This window comes from Cavia porcellus, unplaced genomic scaffold (genome assembly GCF_034190915.1).
Source record: "Cavia porcellus strain 051 isolate PalLab524CR breed Dunkin Hartley unplaced genomic scaffold, mCavPor4.1 scaffold_4, whole genome shotgun sequence".
Classification (NCBI taxonomy): domain Eukaryota; kingdom Metazoa; phylum Chordata; class Mammalia; order Rodentia; family Caviidae; genus Cavia; species Cavia porcellus.
In genome coordinates, this window is record NW_026947487.1 from 27,494,140 (window position 1) to 27,510,566 (window position 16,427).

The following is a 16,427-nucleotide window of genomic DNA, read 5'->3' on the forward strand; positions in this document are numbered from 1 at the left end:
TATGCAGACAACATTTCCTATACTACATTCAGAAGCTTGTCAAAGATTTGCTATAGAATTGTAAATATTATGACTCAAATTTTTATTGAATCGAATTTCACATGCCATGAAATTAATCACCTCAGTGTAAAATTCAATGGCATTTAGTGTATTGCAGTGTTGTGCAATTACTGCTTCTATCTAGTCCCAAAGTATTTTCATCTCTACAGAAAAATCTGCATATCCATTAAACAACTCTCAGTTTCACCTTCTCTCTGCATTCCTGGAAACCATCTCTCTGCTTTGTGTCTCTATGGATTTATCAAGTGCTCCACTTTTGTTAGCTTGTATTATCCTGTTGGGAAATAGCTCTTTTAGCTGCATACTTCTTTGAGGAATATAATCAATTTGTATTCTCTATTCTTGTTACGAAAATAGAAGAATTTAAAAGAAGTTAATTGACTTGCCACAGGCCAGTTAGAGAAGCATTGACTGAGTGTGCCAGAAATATAATAAACCATGACAAATGACATTTGTACTCAGCAAAGAAACAAATACAGGTTAGTATCTGTGTATTTATTCATGCTAGCCAGTCTCAGGATGTACTGTTGAGTATCACAACTTGAGTAGGATAGGGGATAACTCAACCATTCATTCACTCAACAAAGAATAAGTGCCTAGAATGTGCAAGGTCCTTGGCTATTTATTATGGATGGTGGGTATATATGTTACAAGGCACAGTTCTGTAAGCACTAACTCCTGCAGATCATGACCTGCTGAGTAAATATTACATTCTTTGAGAGGGAGCCTTTAAACACACATATATGTGTTTGTTAATATTTGAAAGCCAAAGCTCCTTTAGCAGGACTAGTGGCTTTTTCTAAAAGTCTTTGCAAATATCTAATAATATAACTTGGATGTACAAAGGAAGCACATGGCTTGTTCTCTCTGGCTATGGGTGGGTGCTTTCAATGCCTGATTGAGTTGATGATTGGAAGAATCAACTTGTTCTGGGCTGGTTAAAACCCCCTTCATCAAGAAATCAGAAAAATGTGCATATATATGAACTCACTGTAGTCTCCTAGAGCCTTTGATGCCTTGATGTCTAGCCAGTCCCCTTCTGTGTGTGCTACTTGTGTGTAGGGATAAGTCAGGCTATAAATACTCTGCTAAGTTTGAAATGAACAAAATAGGAGGACCTAGGCATGTCATTATAGATGTTGAAAACCATGATTTCAGCATGAATTTGTGTTTAATTTAACCTACTTTGTATTTAAAAGAAATCCAATTATTCATGGAACTAGGACCTGGGAACCCTCAGCCCCTCCCAATATCATGGTCTGCCTAGCCCTTCATGATAAGAAGTTTCAGGTTATTCTATTGAAATCCAAGGGACCAAAGAGTGTTTGTTATCTGTTGTCTTTCAAAGGCCTCTAAGCAGTGAAATTCTATCTGAGATAGTGAAAGAGACACAAGACTAGACTAGCAGGTGTTGATCTAAAAAGAGGTGAAAACACCCTGAAAAACAGCCAGTGCAAATTTAGTTTTGTGCCTTCAGGTAGGAAATGCCTAAAAAATGGAACATAACTACATTTTAAAGTTATGGGAGATGTCTAAAAGTGTTATGATATGTGAACTGATTATTGATCACAATGCTGAATTTCTCTTTTACAGTACAGAAAAGATTACATAAAGCTTGATGCCAAAATTAATAATTTTCAGTTTAAATCAAGAGATTTACAGTTTGAAAGAAAATTTCTCCCATGTGATTCTTAATGGGCTTATGTATTATTGAGTCTATTGCCTATCCTTCAAATGAAAATGTTCTTATTTTTTTAGTGCTCCCATTTGATCTTGAAAAAGAATAAGGAAAAACATTCTTTGGTTTTATTCTCTGCTATTTTTCCACTGAGCCGTGGTGGCCATCTTAAGATTCTGCTTCACAGGTGATTAGTTTTAAGCATTGAATATACCAATATTGTACATAGGAAACGATCTATAGGAATTCTATCTCTCCATTTTTCTTGGATACTCTACAACTCTTTTCTCTTCAAAATCAGATTTTTTAAAAAATCTGTTTTCTTCAGGAACCTTCCTTAGTTTAACTCATATGTGTGTGCCCTTATTCACTGATGCACTGAATTAACTTGTATGAGTTGGAATCTTGCTCTTGTTGGTAATTTTCCTTTTTTAGGCTATTGTTTCAGCCTCCCCAGTTAGGTAGATTCCTGCTCAGAAGGGACTCCCAAGTTGAGGTCAAGGAAAGCTTTGGTTACATAGGGAATATTCACTGAATGCGGTCTCACTCAAGGCTGGCATGTTTTCTGTTTTTGTCTTTCACATATGTGTACCGCAGATTTTTCAACATCCCATGCATAGTTAATGAAGGAAGGAGAGAGAAAAGGAAGGAAAGAAGGAAAAAAGGAAGCAAGAGGTAAGTGTATAAAGAGAGAGGAGGGATGAAGATGGAGGACAGTGAAGAAAGAAGAGGAGGAGAAGGAGGAGAAAAAGGAGGGAGGGAAAAGACTTAATTTTATACACTAGCAAAAAAAAAAAAAAAAAAAAAAAAAAGGCTGGGTATGTAGACTGGTATGGATGCTCTGGGTTCAGTCCTCAGTCCTGTTCTCCAAGTTTCCATATGTGGAGTTACCAATGTGATTAAAGCCTGTATCCTCTATTACCTACCACACTGCATGAGGACAAAGTTTATATCCTTGCTCCCACAAAATACTGCAGAGTGCCTGGCACAAAGTAAACATTCAGTAAATACTTCTCGAATGAATACACATGGCAAGATGAGTACTATGGTTTATGTTAGATGTCCCCCCAAAGCTTCATGTGGCCAGAGCTGGGGCTTTGCGGAGATGGCTGGATGTAAATGTGTGATACTGGGATTAAATGTGTGATGCTAGGATCAAGGGTGTGTGATTACTAAATCTGTCCACTGATTATTCTGACCTAGTTCTGGGTGTGGACAATGGGAAGGCCCATCCCACGGTTGAGTCCTACCTGCATCTAATATAACGGACAGAAAGCGGGCTGATGTCATGGTTTGCTGCTTTGCTGTTCCACTGTTTGCTGTCTTCTTCCTGCTGCCTGCTATGAACCGTTTCTCTTTTGCTATGGCCCCCTGTTTTGGAACAAGTCAGCTACGAAACCTCTACAGACTTCAGCTGCAGCAAACCTTTACCCTTTAACTTTGGGTGTCAGATATTTTGTCTCAGCAATGAAACAAGTAACTAAGACAATGAGACAAAAGGCACAGAGAGAACATAGATTCAGATGTTCTGTAGAGTTCTCAGTACAGTTTTAAAATTCCAGAGAGGAATGTGCAAGACACATTCTGCAAATGTCTTCATTAGCTATAGGTTTAGCTGACATTAATAGAAATTCAAATTAAACAAAATGGAGGAGGTAGAGAAGGTGGCTGCTGGCAGTTACTGACAGGCCAGCAGTACTTGTCAGAGGAGGAAGAGACAGCTGATAAGGGGGTGGAGGTTTCTAAAAGCAAGTCATCTCTCTTACCTGCTTGCCAAGAGCATTATCAGTTTTCTCCTGGATCTGGCAGATCTCTTCTTCAGAATCACTGTAGCAGTCTTGAAAATGATTTCCCAGTAGTACATCTGGCCCCAAACACTGACTGATTCTTTACATCTTTTAATTTAACACCATCATCAGCTCCTGTTGCCTTGAGAATGCTAATTTGTTTTCCAGTAGGTCTGTCATAAACTCAGAGAAATTTATATTCTGTTTAGAATTTGGACTTTCTCCTCCTTATTTGGAGTATACACAAAGGCAGTGTGAGTTTGTGGTAGCTACATTTTATGTCCCCTTAGCAAAGTCCTGCAGAAACTGTTGAGGACAGGATGGTTGGCAGTGGAACAATTGGCTTAGTAGCTCAGCTGTCTTCTCCTGAACCAGTATTTGCTACAATACAGTACAGTTATATATAAAAGTGCTTTTTTCTTGATACCAGAAACTGAACTTAGGACCTCAGGCTTGCCAGGCGGGCGCTGTGTTACTGAGCCACATTCCTGGCCCAAAAGTTTTCTTTTTGAATCCAGAAATTCAATCAATCTCTTCAACCCAAAATATTTGAAAAACAAAAAACTGCACCTATTCTGAATACACACAGACTTTTTCTTGTTATTCTCTGAATAGCACTCTGAAGATACTACAGAGTGACTCATTATCAAAACCTTGCATTATGATTTTTGCATCCCATAAATATACATAAATTTTCATTTGTGAATGAAAAAATAAATGAGGAAATTATTTTCCTTCATATATTATTAGTAGAGTGGTCTTTTTTCAATAATGCAAAGAAAAATTACAAACAAGCAAATCAATATTTTCAGGAAAGAACTGAGACTATGGCTTATCTGCCCATAAATCTGTCTATAATTGTAGCTAAATACTGTTTTTCCAGTTATTGCTCTTCCAACTGGGTGTTTGGTAAAGGAAATTTATCTTTTTTTCCCTCCAGCTTGACTTTTATTTCTTTGATATTAGAAGTAATGATGGATGATTGGGTTTTTTCTAATAGTCATTTAAATCTGATAGCTTTGATGCTGAGTAAGAAAAGAGTAGCGTGGAGAAATGAACTTGTAAAAATGTCAAATTTATTACCTTGGACAAATAACTTACCTAATTCCAAGCCCCACAGACTGAATGAAGCCCTTCAATTTGAAGATATAAAAACCTGTGTTAATCATAAGAGAATTTTTTTCTAAAAGACATTTTCTTCTTGTTTTTCTTATTGGAAGGACTGCTTTTGTCATTAAACTACTTCTGTAATAGTCATTTTAATCTATAACGAAAACCTGAAAAAATTGATTTCAAATTCATTTTTGACTCGCATTAGTTTTTGTTTTTTGTTTGATTTTTTTTTTTTTTTGCTTGCTTGCTTTTACTTTTTGCTCCTCTAGAGTCTTACTTTATTAAATGTCTGCTTTCTATTTCTGAGGGGACCGTGTTAAAATGGAACCAATCATATTCTATGTAGATATGCTCCAAATATTGGTTCACAGCTACGTACAAGTGGCATTGTTAATGTTACTAGCTGAGATTCTTTGAGATAGATCTCTTTAAGAAACAAAGGGGGAGGGGAGCAGAGAAAGAAAAAGTACACACCTGCAACCTATTTCTTTTTGAAGCAAAGCCTTTGAGCAGATGGGAGATGAGATAGAGAAAGAAAACAGGCGAATTGCCAAGAGAGGTTTGTTTACAATACAGGCAAGTTCCTTCAGAAGTTGATAGGGAGCTGTTGCCATGGAAATGAAGAGAAATATTGCTGCAGGGTTTCGCAGAACAAATTCCTACTACAAATGTACCTGGATTTGAAAATGATGGAGATGGAAAGGGGAACAAAGAACTTCCTGAATAAGTTTTCAGTAATGCTTTTTCTCTTTATCTTTTCAGTCATTCTTCAGAGCCTGATAGTTCCTTGCCTGGTGGCATGCAAAACAAGCAATGAAAAGATATGTTGCAAGTTTCTGGATTAAATAGGTTCCTAACTAGAATGAGAAAATTAGTGTTCAAGTGAGGAATCAACATATTTCAGTTTTGGAACACTGGCTAATATCTATAAGACCTCTGAAAAATAAATTATCATTATTAAAAGCAAACTGTAAAGACATTTTTAGTGCTGATTGCAATAGTAGGCTAAGATAAAGTGCCTATATCCATTGTATTCTATTTATAGCACACTACCACAAATATGCAAATATCAGCCTTTAACAAATTCATTAGGATTTATCCCCACCCGCTTCAGAAACACAGAAACAAGAAGATCTCTTAATTTGAACTTGCTGCCTGATTCAGAGCCTAGGCTTTTCTCTAATTTTAACCACAATGACTAAATGTTTACTTTTCTTTAAACAAAAATAGAAGGCAGAAAATCTCACGAATTACTTTTCCGAAATGTGAATTGTGTGTGGACAAACTTTAGTCCTACAAATCTTCAATGTTCTGAGTTCCCTATCTGGAGGTGCTTAATGAGCCATTTTCTGGATTTTCCCCCTTTCTGAGGTTCCAGTAGAGGATGCTGTGGCTTTTTCCTCTTCTTTTTCCAACCTCCCACCCTTTTATCCTGGTGAGATTCTTGTTAGGCTTTAACTCAACAAAGCAACACCTGTGTTTTTTACTCAACTTCAAACTCTTATTTCCAAACCATTTCTTCAGCTGCCTATAAGGGTTGTTTTCACTGACAACAGGTAATTAATAACTTCACATGGGTTGAGGAAAGTGGTCTAGAAGCTATAGAAATCTTCCGCTCCCTATTACTCAAACACAGTTTAGATGCTGGTGATCAAAACGTGACACTGTTTATGAGGCACTGTAACCAGGCTTATTGAAAAAGCCATAATACCCTAAGTGGCGGAATCTGAGTTTTCTTGTTGGCTGGATACCTAGGATAACTTAGAAAACTTGCCTAATCTACTCTGCATTTCTTTCTGTTTTTTTTCATGGTACTGAGGATTGAACACAAGACCTTTCACACTGAGATGCCTCTCTGGCCCTCTTTATTTTTTATTGCTTTAAATTTTGAGACAGGGTCTTGCTGAGTTCCTAAATTGCCCAGGATGGGTTGGAACTTGTGATCCTCCTTCCTCAGCCTCCCATACTTATGGGATTATAGGTATGCAGCACCATTCCTGGCTCACTCTTCTTAACTTTATATACCAGATGTTAGAATGCTTAATATCTCTAGTCCCTTGTAATTTTATTATTTTCTGAGAATCATATGCAGGCTCATAAACTTCTAGAAGCAACTGTGAAGTCATTATTGTTTTTCCCTTTCTCATTCTGTGCCCTGTATTATCCATTACACTCACACAGGCCTCTCCTTTCTCACTCTGCTGTTGTCTCTCCATATGATACACAGGGGACCAGTAAACACTGTTTGAACAATATTACGCCATCTGGTAGGATTTCCGGCAGGCTTTCCAGCTTGCTTCTCTGTTGCTGTAATTCCCTTCAGACTACTTTCTGTGATTCTTCAAGGTCTGAATATTCGAATTACTTGTAAGGCAATTTGTCTCACCTTTAGGGTTCACGTAGGCCCCTGGAAGGTGTGAGGACTTAAAGAAACCAACGCAGACCTGATGGTGGTTGCTTAGAGATGTCCAGTGGTTAAGCTTATGCAATAGGAAAAGTGTATTTAAATATTGGTTGCATCTCCCAGCAGCTGTATGAGCTTGCACCAGCTAGTTACACCCTCTGGGTTCTGTTTCCTCATTTTAAAACAGTGAGACATCTATAATACCTCAGTGGTTGTTTAAATGAGTGAATACATGTACAATGTTTACAGCAGTACCTAGCCAAGAGCAGGCTATCACCTAGTGTCAGTCTTGTTACTGAAAAAGAGATGGTCTACATGGAACCAGGATATGATTTCTGATGATTTCCGAATGCCTATTGTTTCTACAGTTGCCCCATCTTTATCTATTTTTAAAATTATCCTTGTGCCTTTGTTGACGAATGCCTGCTTTCCTCACTATTTTACCTCCAAGATACACATTTTATACTCTACCTAATCTAAAGCAATCATAATAAATGGAAGGACCGTTTCCCGTTTTGCATACCGTAAGCTTCTGAACAGGGAAAGCAACAAGCTCATCTTACTTCACTGAAATATATTACTCACTTAAAGGCAATTAGTAGTTCTGTGGTTCAGGAAGCAGGATATTGATTTTTCTCTTTGTTCCAATGGAGCATGTGTATGTTTTATTTTGCATTGCAGGAACTTAAAAGTGGAGACTCTGTTTCACAACTGACACCAGCCTCTTTGTGAATAATGGAACATTACACCCGCAGTGTGAGCTCAGGACATGTTTACTAATGGGTTTTCTTATTTTGAAATGAGGGCACTGAGATGTTCTCTGGATATGGCTAAAGATATTTAAGCACAGTGAGAGGTAAGGTGGAGGTTGAGAAACTACATTCCTTCCCTTCTGAATTGTCTCTCGCTGTCTCCCAATTGGGCTTTCAGAGGGCAGAGATGGACTTTCGTTATTGCTCTCGTTCTCAGTTAATGGTGCTAGTGATTTATTGCTGTGTCTACCGAATTTCAAAGAAAATTGAAGAAGACTTGGATACATTAACTTTTACTTTTTGCTTACAACATAGTCAGATGCAGGCCAGGAGTAAGAATCCCACTGCTGTCTCTTCCATCTAATCTCCCACAGCATTCTCCACTGGACTCTGTGGTTGGCAGATGCACCAGAGGACCACGTGGTCAGTGCACACAGGCTCTTCTGCCCAGAGGCAATGCTGCAGAACTTATTACATGACAACTTGCTTGCCAGTGAACCTGGACAATAGAGGTCAGTTGTGTGCGGAACAATTAGTCAAATAGTTCATTCTACCGACTTTAGAATTACAGAATATTTTTCATGTACTATGCATACATATATGCAGACATTTAAAAATAATGAGTACTCAGTTTAAGAAATAAAATATTACCAATGCAATTAAAATATACCATGTACCTCAATATGGCTCAGGAGTAAGGACTACTTTATTTTTATGATTTTTGGTTCTCATTTTAAGACATATATTTACACCCAAATTTTGATTTTTTTTGATCTTTGTACAAATGGTATTCTATTATATGTGCTCTTGTTGACTTGGTTTTTTCAGGTATTTTTATGATTGTGAAATTCATGCATGTTGACATGTGTAATTGCAATTGATCCATTTTTACTGCTCTATAGTGTTGTATTTGTTGAGTAAATTATAATCAGTGTATCCAGTTTCTTGATTATGGGCATTTGGGTTATTTGCAGGCAATCCTTCCTTTTGCGTGCAGTACTGCTATGAATACCCTTGTACAATTCTTTTCATACACAGCTGTAAATTTCTCTTAGCTATGAATGTTCCTGTTACACTAGAATACCACTGTATTAAAATTTCATGCAGTATATGGATCCTTCAAGGAAATCTTAAATAATTTAAATTTCCATTCACTCTGGCTCACTTGGTGTAAGTTTCTATTGAGTGCTGGCCTCATGAAGTATGGACAAAGATAGATTGGAATAGTTTAACTCCCAAAGTCATTATCTTACTTTGGTTTATGAAGAAAATTTACAAAGTTGAATTCAAGAAGGCATAGTTGTCCCACCATTAGCTGTCTCATTTCATGCAATCTGGCAAGGCTATTTTTGGTGATCCTGTGTGATGGTGCTAGCATATCACTTTTCTGTGATACAGAGAAGTTTATTTTAGAGATAAATAAGAATAGTCCACCAAAGTTTCTTTTCTCTCCATGAAGTGAAATTCTAACTTTCTGGCCTCATTCTTCTGTCTAAAAGTTTGTACTTTCTTTCAGAAAGCAAACTTAATTCTCTTCTTGTTCTGTAAGGGATACACAACCTATTTGTTTAAGAAAAGAAGAAATATTCTGCATTTCAGAACTAGGGAGAATAACGTTTATGAGTCTCAAAATGGGGAAGACTTTATTGGAAGAATAATATCCTCAGTGGCATTGTCATAGCTGATGATGGTGAATTTCACAGGTCTGTTTTGATAGCATACATCCATCCATCCATGCAAATAGCACACCCTTGGTGTGACATTGAGTCACAGCTGTCCTTCAGTGAGAAAAATGGATGGATCTTTACATTAAAATAACCTTCCTATAATCCAGGAGAAGGGCAATGTTTTCCACACTAAGAAAAAGATTGGGAATGTCATGGCAGAGCTGCCTGAGGTTTGGCACATGCCTCACTCAGGGGACACCAGATCTCGTAGTTCAACATGTATTTCTGGCTCCTCTCTCATGTGACTCATATAAGTAATGCCTCATTTAGTGAACTTAATTTGTTCTACAGTTTTAAAAAAATGGCCACGTTCTTCTTTGTGTGTAAAAGATGGCCGCAGTTGCATTTGTTACCAGCTGCAGGGTTTGGAAACAAAAACAAAATTTTAGGCAAATGCTTCTGTTTGTGAATCAAATTGTTTGCAAACAAAAGTATTTGTGAACTGAGGTACCCTGTACATAGAATTGGCCTACATGAGGAGGCTTTTAAACTTCACAGGCTAAATATTGGGGGAAAGGATATACACACATGCACATACATTTTAAATTCTATAATTTTTAAAGTACATGTTTGAAAAACATCTGCAAGTTCAAACCACATCATAATGAAAAAAATTTATTTTCTTTAGGTAAAACTGTGTTATGGTAGTGATTTTTCTAGAAAGGAAATGAAGCAGAGTGAATAGGAAGTTTCTAAGCTTACTTTGGGTTTCTTAATTGCAAATACGCAGTCCTTTATCTCTCCAGAACTTGTTATTTGTGGTTTGGTATCTTAGTGGCCCAAAGTAGAAAGTGTTAGCACATCATGCCCAGTAGGACTTTAGAGTCATAATGACTAAGTTTGAATTCAAGCTATCACTCCTTCTCCAATCTGTCTATGCCTTAATTTGTAGAGGCGTTGATAGTATTATTTACTCTTGATATCTTTGTAAAGCATTGACATAGGCTAATATAATTGGATATACTATAAAGCCTATAATATTATTTCTCCGAGGATAAATATTAGTTGACCTATTCTTTGTGATACAGAGTGAAAATTTTCTTATGTAACAGTTCTGGGTCAGAAGTCCAACACATGCTCTATTGGGCTAAAATTAAGGTTTTGGTGGGACTGTGTTCCTTCTGGATGTTGTAGATGAGAGTCTGGTCCTCTGACTTTTCTCATCTCTCAGAGGCCTCTGTTCTTTCATTCATGTTCCCTTATTGTATTTTGAAAGGCAGCTGCACAGTGTCTTCAGCTCTCTTCCTTACTGCAACTCTTCTCACTTCCTTTTGCAAGGACCACTGTGTCCATCCCATAGTCTAGGGTAATCTTTCATCTCAACATGCTTAACTTAGTCAAAGTTGCCCCTGACATGAAGAGCGACATTTTTATAAACTGAGGAGATTGTGACAGTGACATCTTGAGAAGAACCCATTGGGGGCCTCCATCTGTTCTCATTTTGTGGGGAGCTTTCCTAACCTCTAAGCTCCTTGCTCTCCTCTTATAAATGTGAGACTGACTTGACATCCTCTGCTGTATCCCATTGTCTTGAATGACTGTCTTGCAGAACTTTTATTGGTGCGACGGTTTTGAAGTTCTGCAGCTAGGATGTGATTCAAAACAAATGGATCATTTTCAATGTACAGTATGGTAACTGGGCTGCCAGCTGAGTACTGCTGATATGCTGATTTGGATAAACTTATATTTGCATCAGGAAAGCATTAGTCAGTCTTTGGGCCAGCCTGGGGGCTGAAGCAGCAAGCTCATGAAACTTCCCTTGAGTCTAGAGTGCCTGAGCATGGTGAGGGATGCTGGGAAGTTTTGTTGGATGAATCCCTCCCTGCCTCACAGTGGCATCCATGATCATTGCTCCATCCCAGTTGCAGTCTGTACCACGTGGCAGGCAGTCCTCCAGGTGTTCACGCCTATATCTTTCTAGGACAAGAAAAGGACCCTTCTAATCCATGTGATGTCAGGACGATCTTAGTGTGGATCTTAGGTATTTTGGATAAGGACTATATTTTCCTTTTGAAAATCACTTTTCTTACTTTATGTTCCCTACAAATCCTTCTTAATAGTGGTCATGTGAAGAAGGTAGATTGCTCATCTACATTCAAAAACATCACAGTTCAAAAATGTGGGGATTCTTATAGCTTAAGAGACTCAAGGGAAGGCATGGTTGAAAGATATATCTATTGTATAAGTACCCTTCAAAATTTCATATAATAAATCCAACATGATGAGAACATGGATGATTCTCATTGAGTAAGACTTTTATTTGTGGCTGTTATTAACAAAGCCTAATAATAATCTTTGAGAGAGTATATAGAGGCCAGTATTCATGGTGAATGGGATGGGCAGTAGGGTGTGTGATACAAGTCATGAGTAATGACACGACCAACATCATTTAGTCCATAGGTGGAATAAATGGTACTGGAGATTTTCAGAGACAAAAACAAAAACAATGTGGTTCTTATACAACCCAGATTTGAAGAGCCATAATATTGTGAGTACAATTGCTACTCTATTCTCATGGGAGAATTAATACATTTAGCAAGGAGGAGTATAAAGAGATAGTCACCAGGTCTGAAAAGAGAGAGATGGAGCCTGAACTTAAAAATAATCTTCATGGATTCTAAAAAGACAACAAACAAACAGGTATCTCCTGTACTTCTTATTTTAACTTTGTTAAGATGCTATACATGACCATGTGAGTAGTGTAGTACATTTTTAAAAGACATTAGAATTTTTATAGACAGAGGCCCTACAAATCAATCAGTCAATCAATCAATCAATCAATCAATCAATAAATGTCTGGCATTTGTGTATCCAAGGGGTGACTCTGTTTGAAGAAAACAGGAAGATCTTTCTTCCTTCTTCTCATGTGCATGTAAGAATTCCTATTTTGTGATTTTTACCTTGATTCCATACAAATTTTAGGGAAGGAGACAAGAAGCAAAGATACAAAGCCAGTGCCCTCCCCCATCACATATATTTATTTATACCCTGCTAGTAATGGTCTGTATCAAGCTCCCAGGCCTTATCTGTTTGTTGTTTTATAAATTCTTTTTCATGAGAATTGCCAGAAGTAACCCAAAATAGTAACAATTATTTAAAGAGTTGTAGTAAAATCCAAGACTTACTGAAAAGATCTGAAAATTGTGCTCATCCAGTAAAAAAGAAAATACTTTCCTTTCTAGGTGTCAGTTAAAATTTTAGTAATCATCCCAGTTACATTTTTGGAGATCCCTCTTTTGAGGGATGTGTCTCTTCATTAGGTTTCTGTTAGCTGAAGCAACCTGACCCGTATATAGGAGGTAGAAGATGTGGGGAAGAATACGCAGTCACCATCTATATTTGGGCCTGAAGGGACACTAGCAATTCTGACACTTCACCCCACTATTTGATTCGCAATTAAAACAGTGTTACATCAGCCAAGACAAATAAAAAATTCAGCTGCTTAAAAATGAAGTTGTCTCCCAATGAGAAGTTTTACCAAATGTAAAGAAAACGTATGTTCACATTTGTGCAATTCCACTTGATGATTTTATAGTAAGGCAAACAATGCAGTTAGAAGGAATAAGGGGAAAATGGGCTCTTGTTAATTAGCACATTTCAGAAGCACCCAGTGTGTGTTTTCAGCACAGCAATGATCTACTACACTGTATTTAGCCAGAGTATTTACAAGTATTTAGAGTATTTCACAAGTATTAGCTTGTGCTTTACAAGTATTCATCAAACTACCTCATATTTATGACCCTAAAACCAAGTTTATTATTCCAAACTATATCTCATTGAGGTTTCACTAATTTAAATTATCTTTAAAGTATAGATAAAGAGGGTCAGCATTAAATCAGACTGATAAGATAAAATGAGGGGTTAATATAAAGACTAAGATGTAGAGGGGAACATAAGGACTTAAATTACTTATTCATTTTTTGTCTTTTTGAGACAGAGTTTCACTATAAAGTTCAGGTTGGCCTTGAACTCATGTTGTAGCCCACAATGGCCTCAAACTTGAAGTGATCCTCCTACCTCAGCCTCCTGAGTGCTGGGATTATAAGTGCATGCCATTCCACTTGGAATAAAAGGACTTAGATCTAAAAGTGGCTGCATTTTTATGAGAGTGTGAGAAATGTTGGTAAGATCTTCAAAAATAATTTATAATAGAAGCATATAGGAATAAAAAATAATTGAAAGATTGCCTTTGAAATTGCCTATGGTAGATAGCATGATGGCCGTGGTATAAGGTTCCAAGTATAAGAAAGGGATTTGGAAGAAATAATTAAGGGTGACATTCCAAAGAGTGAAGCCCCTTTGAAAGGCATCAAAGGTCTAGCTTCCTTGGGTAACATAAATAAAGCACAGGGCAGTGATGGGAAATTTTTTAGAGCTTTCAGTGATATAAACAGACCACTGTAGCGTGTGTGCCACAGGTTTGCCACCAGTGGTCTAGGGAGACTACGTAGGTAGGTAACTGAGGTAAGTAACAGTGCAGAGGGGGAAAGGATACAGTAGTGAGCAGAAAGAAGTCTTTCATAATAAAGGAGAGTTAATGAAGATGAAACGTAATACAAGAAGTAATATTACAATATAACAGATCCTTCCAACAGGGGTTGGAAGGTTTGGTATGTTAGCACCATCATCAAAATGAATAATCTGAAGAAGCTGGAGGGCTTGGTAGCAAGGCTAGGGTCTGAGTAAATTAGTAGTGAATTAGAGGTGTCAACCTCATTTCACTATATTGCATAGCCAGTTCATCAGGTTTTTACCTGTTATCCTGCTACTCTTGCAGAGGGATAATTCAAGTATGTTCTGGGAAACTATTAAGCCAGCTACTTTAAGAGTTAAGATATTTAGGGGCTGAGGATTTAGCTCAGTGGCATAAGCACCTGCCTTGCAAGCAGGCAGTGGTGAGTTCGATCCCTGGTACCGATAAAAAGGAAAAAGACAAAAAAAGAAAAAAAAAGAGTTAAGATATTTAGCTTTGATACTTGTTGCTTTGAAATATAAGCATGCCATCTCAAAGCATCTGAAACATTTGTGAAATGTGAAGCATGATGTATGTATTGTATATTATATTTTATATAATTTAGCACTTGTTTCTATGTTCATGTTTACTTCCAGGAGCTTCAGATTATTCAAATTAATGGTAATCCTAACATACCATATCTAAGCTGCAGAGGCTGAAACAGACATTTTCAAGTGATGCTTTGTGAAATACTTCCCAGGATCATGATTCCATTATTTCTCCACCTAGTCTATCAAAAAACATTTGTAATTTAGTAGGCTCTTATGGTAGCTTCTTATTATAAAATAACAAAGCAACAAAACTAAGAAGAAAATAAGGATCTCTGTACCTTTGTTTTTCCATAACAGATAATATTGCTAACAATTGAGTTGTACATGATGTAATACATTTCCTTCAAACCACAAAAGTCCAGTTTATTTATATGCTGTTTAATGAAAGCAGGTATTTAAAGACATGTACTTTATTCAATAAGCAAACATGTATTGAATATTCACTTTTGTGCCAGGCATAATAGTACTATACCAGGTAAGGGGCTAGCCAGCTAAATAACAAATTGTCCTCAGCCTCAAAAGATTCATATCTTAGGAAGAATATAGGCAGGACAGACAATAGCCATAATTATTGTTACAGTCACCTTCCATATTAAATGGAACTTCTCCCTGTGGTTTGGATGTTGACACTTTTAATGCCACATACACACTAACAGTGAATGAAGAGTTACTACTTAAAAAATTGAGAACCTAGAGGTGAAAAGAACGGCCTTCTCAAGCTGGTCTGGAATGACTTGCACAAGCAGGAAGAGGAACCTGTCTGGGGTTTTCACTGTGGTTACGTGGTGAGCGTCCCTGCTCATGGACAGGATCTCATGTGATTTGAATCTTGTCGGAGGATAGAGAACCCAGGCCTTCTTCTCCACTTGTCTAGATATAAGCATCAAGGCAAGAGTGTAGTTTAAAAGCAGTCTTCAGTTCAACACCATACACCTCACTATAAACCCAGAAGTTCTGTATGGGAAGTTTGCAAAGAGTGCTTACTTCAGATAGCTTTTTAGTCAAATTTTAGTCTTAGGGGACTCAGAAAATCCCAGAAAAAGTGCACTTGGAGTGACTCAAGGTAGGTCAGGGCAGGAGAGGATCATGAGGGAAGCCGGAAAGGGTAAAGCGCACAGACCTGCTCTTGGAGTGACGTCTATGGCTGGGCACAGGGAGCAGGGGAGCCTCCAGGGTGTGGGAGTAAAACTTTATTCTGAGAATGAGGGAGAGTCAAGGCAGTCTGTTAAGCAGATTTGCATTTTAGAAATTCTTATTTTACTTAGAAAGCTACCAAAAGTTTAACAGGAAGGAAAGAAGGGCGAAATATGGCTTGATAAGATAACCTTCTCTTGATAATCACAGAGAAGCAGTTATTCTAAGCATTTGGTTAGTGTGTTTCCAGGGATGTGTAACGAAGCTTGGAGAAGCCAGGAGGCTTAGAAGTCTAGTCAGTCTTTTCAAGTTACAGAAATCAGTATATGCTCACGAACTATTCTGAGATACTTTATTATCTCAGGGAAGGAACTCTTGTGATTTACAAAAAATAAAATAATAAATCCTGTCTAAGTGACTTGGCTATAGGTTACCCTCCTCGTAGCAGAAGATTACTGAGATAATGCAAAACTTCATGGCAATTTTCAGTTTGAGGTCCGGTGGGACAAAGTGTTGAAACACAAGACTGAAGAGGACTAATGAATTGTGTAAGGATGTGAGAATCGTAGAAAGCCAGTTTCCAGCCATCTCCTCATTCTTTAGAGATGCCCAGTTTAGTGACACAGAGCAAAGAAAAAAAGATAAACATAAGATAAAAAAGCAGAGCTGAAATTATCGAGAGGATCTGGGTGGGAAAGGAAGCTAAGG

General features: G+C 37.5%; 1 long non-coding RNA gene across 2 annotated transcripts in view; it reads left to right on the forward strand.

Moving 5' to 3' along the window:
- Positions 1–16,427, forward strand: part of LOC106025215 (uncharacterized) — a 51,127-nt gene that overhangs the window by 18,088 nt on the left and 16,612 nt on the right. For both annotated transcript variants that reach the window (XR_010046746.1, XR_001198796.2), the window contains 3 exons: positions 2,336–2,413; positions 7,724–7,798; positions 8,169–8,306. This is a non-coding gene — a long non-coding RNA (uncharacterized LOC106025215). The remainder of the gene's footprint in view (positions 1–2,335; positions 2,414–7,723; positions 7,799–8,168; positions 8,307–16,427) is intronic.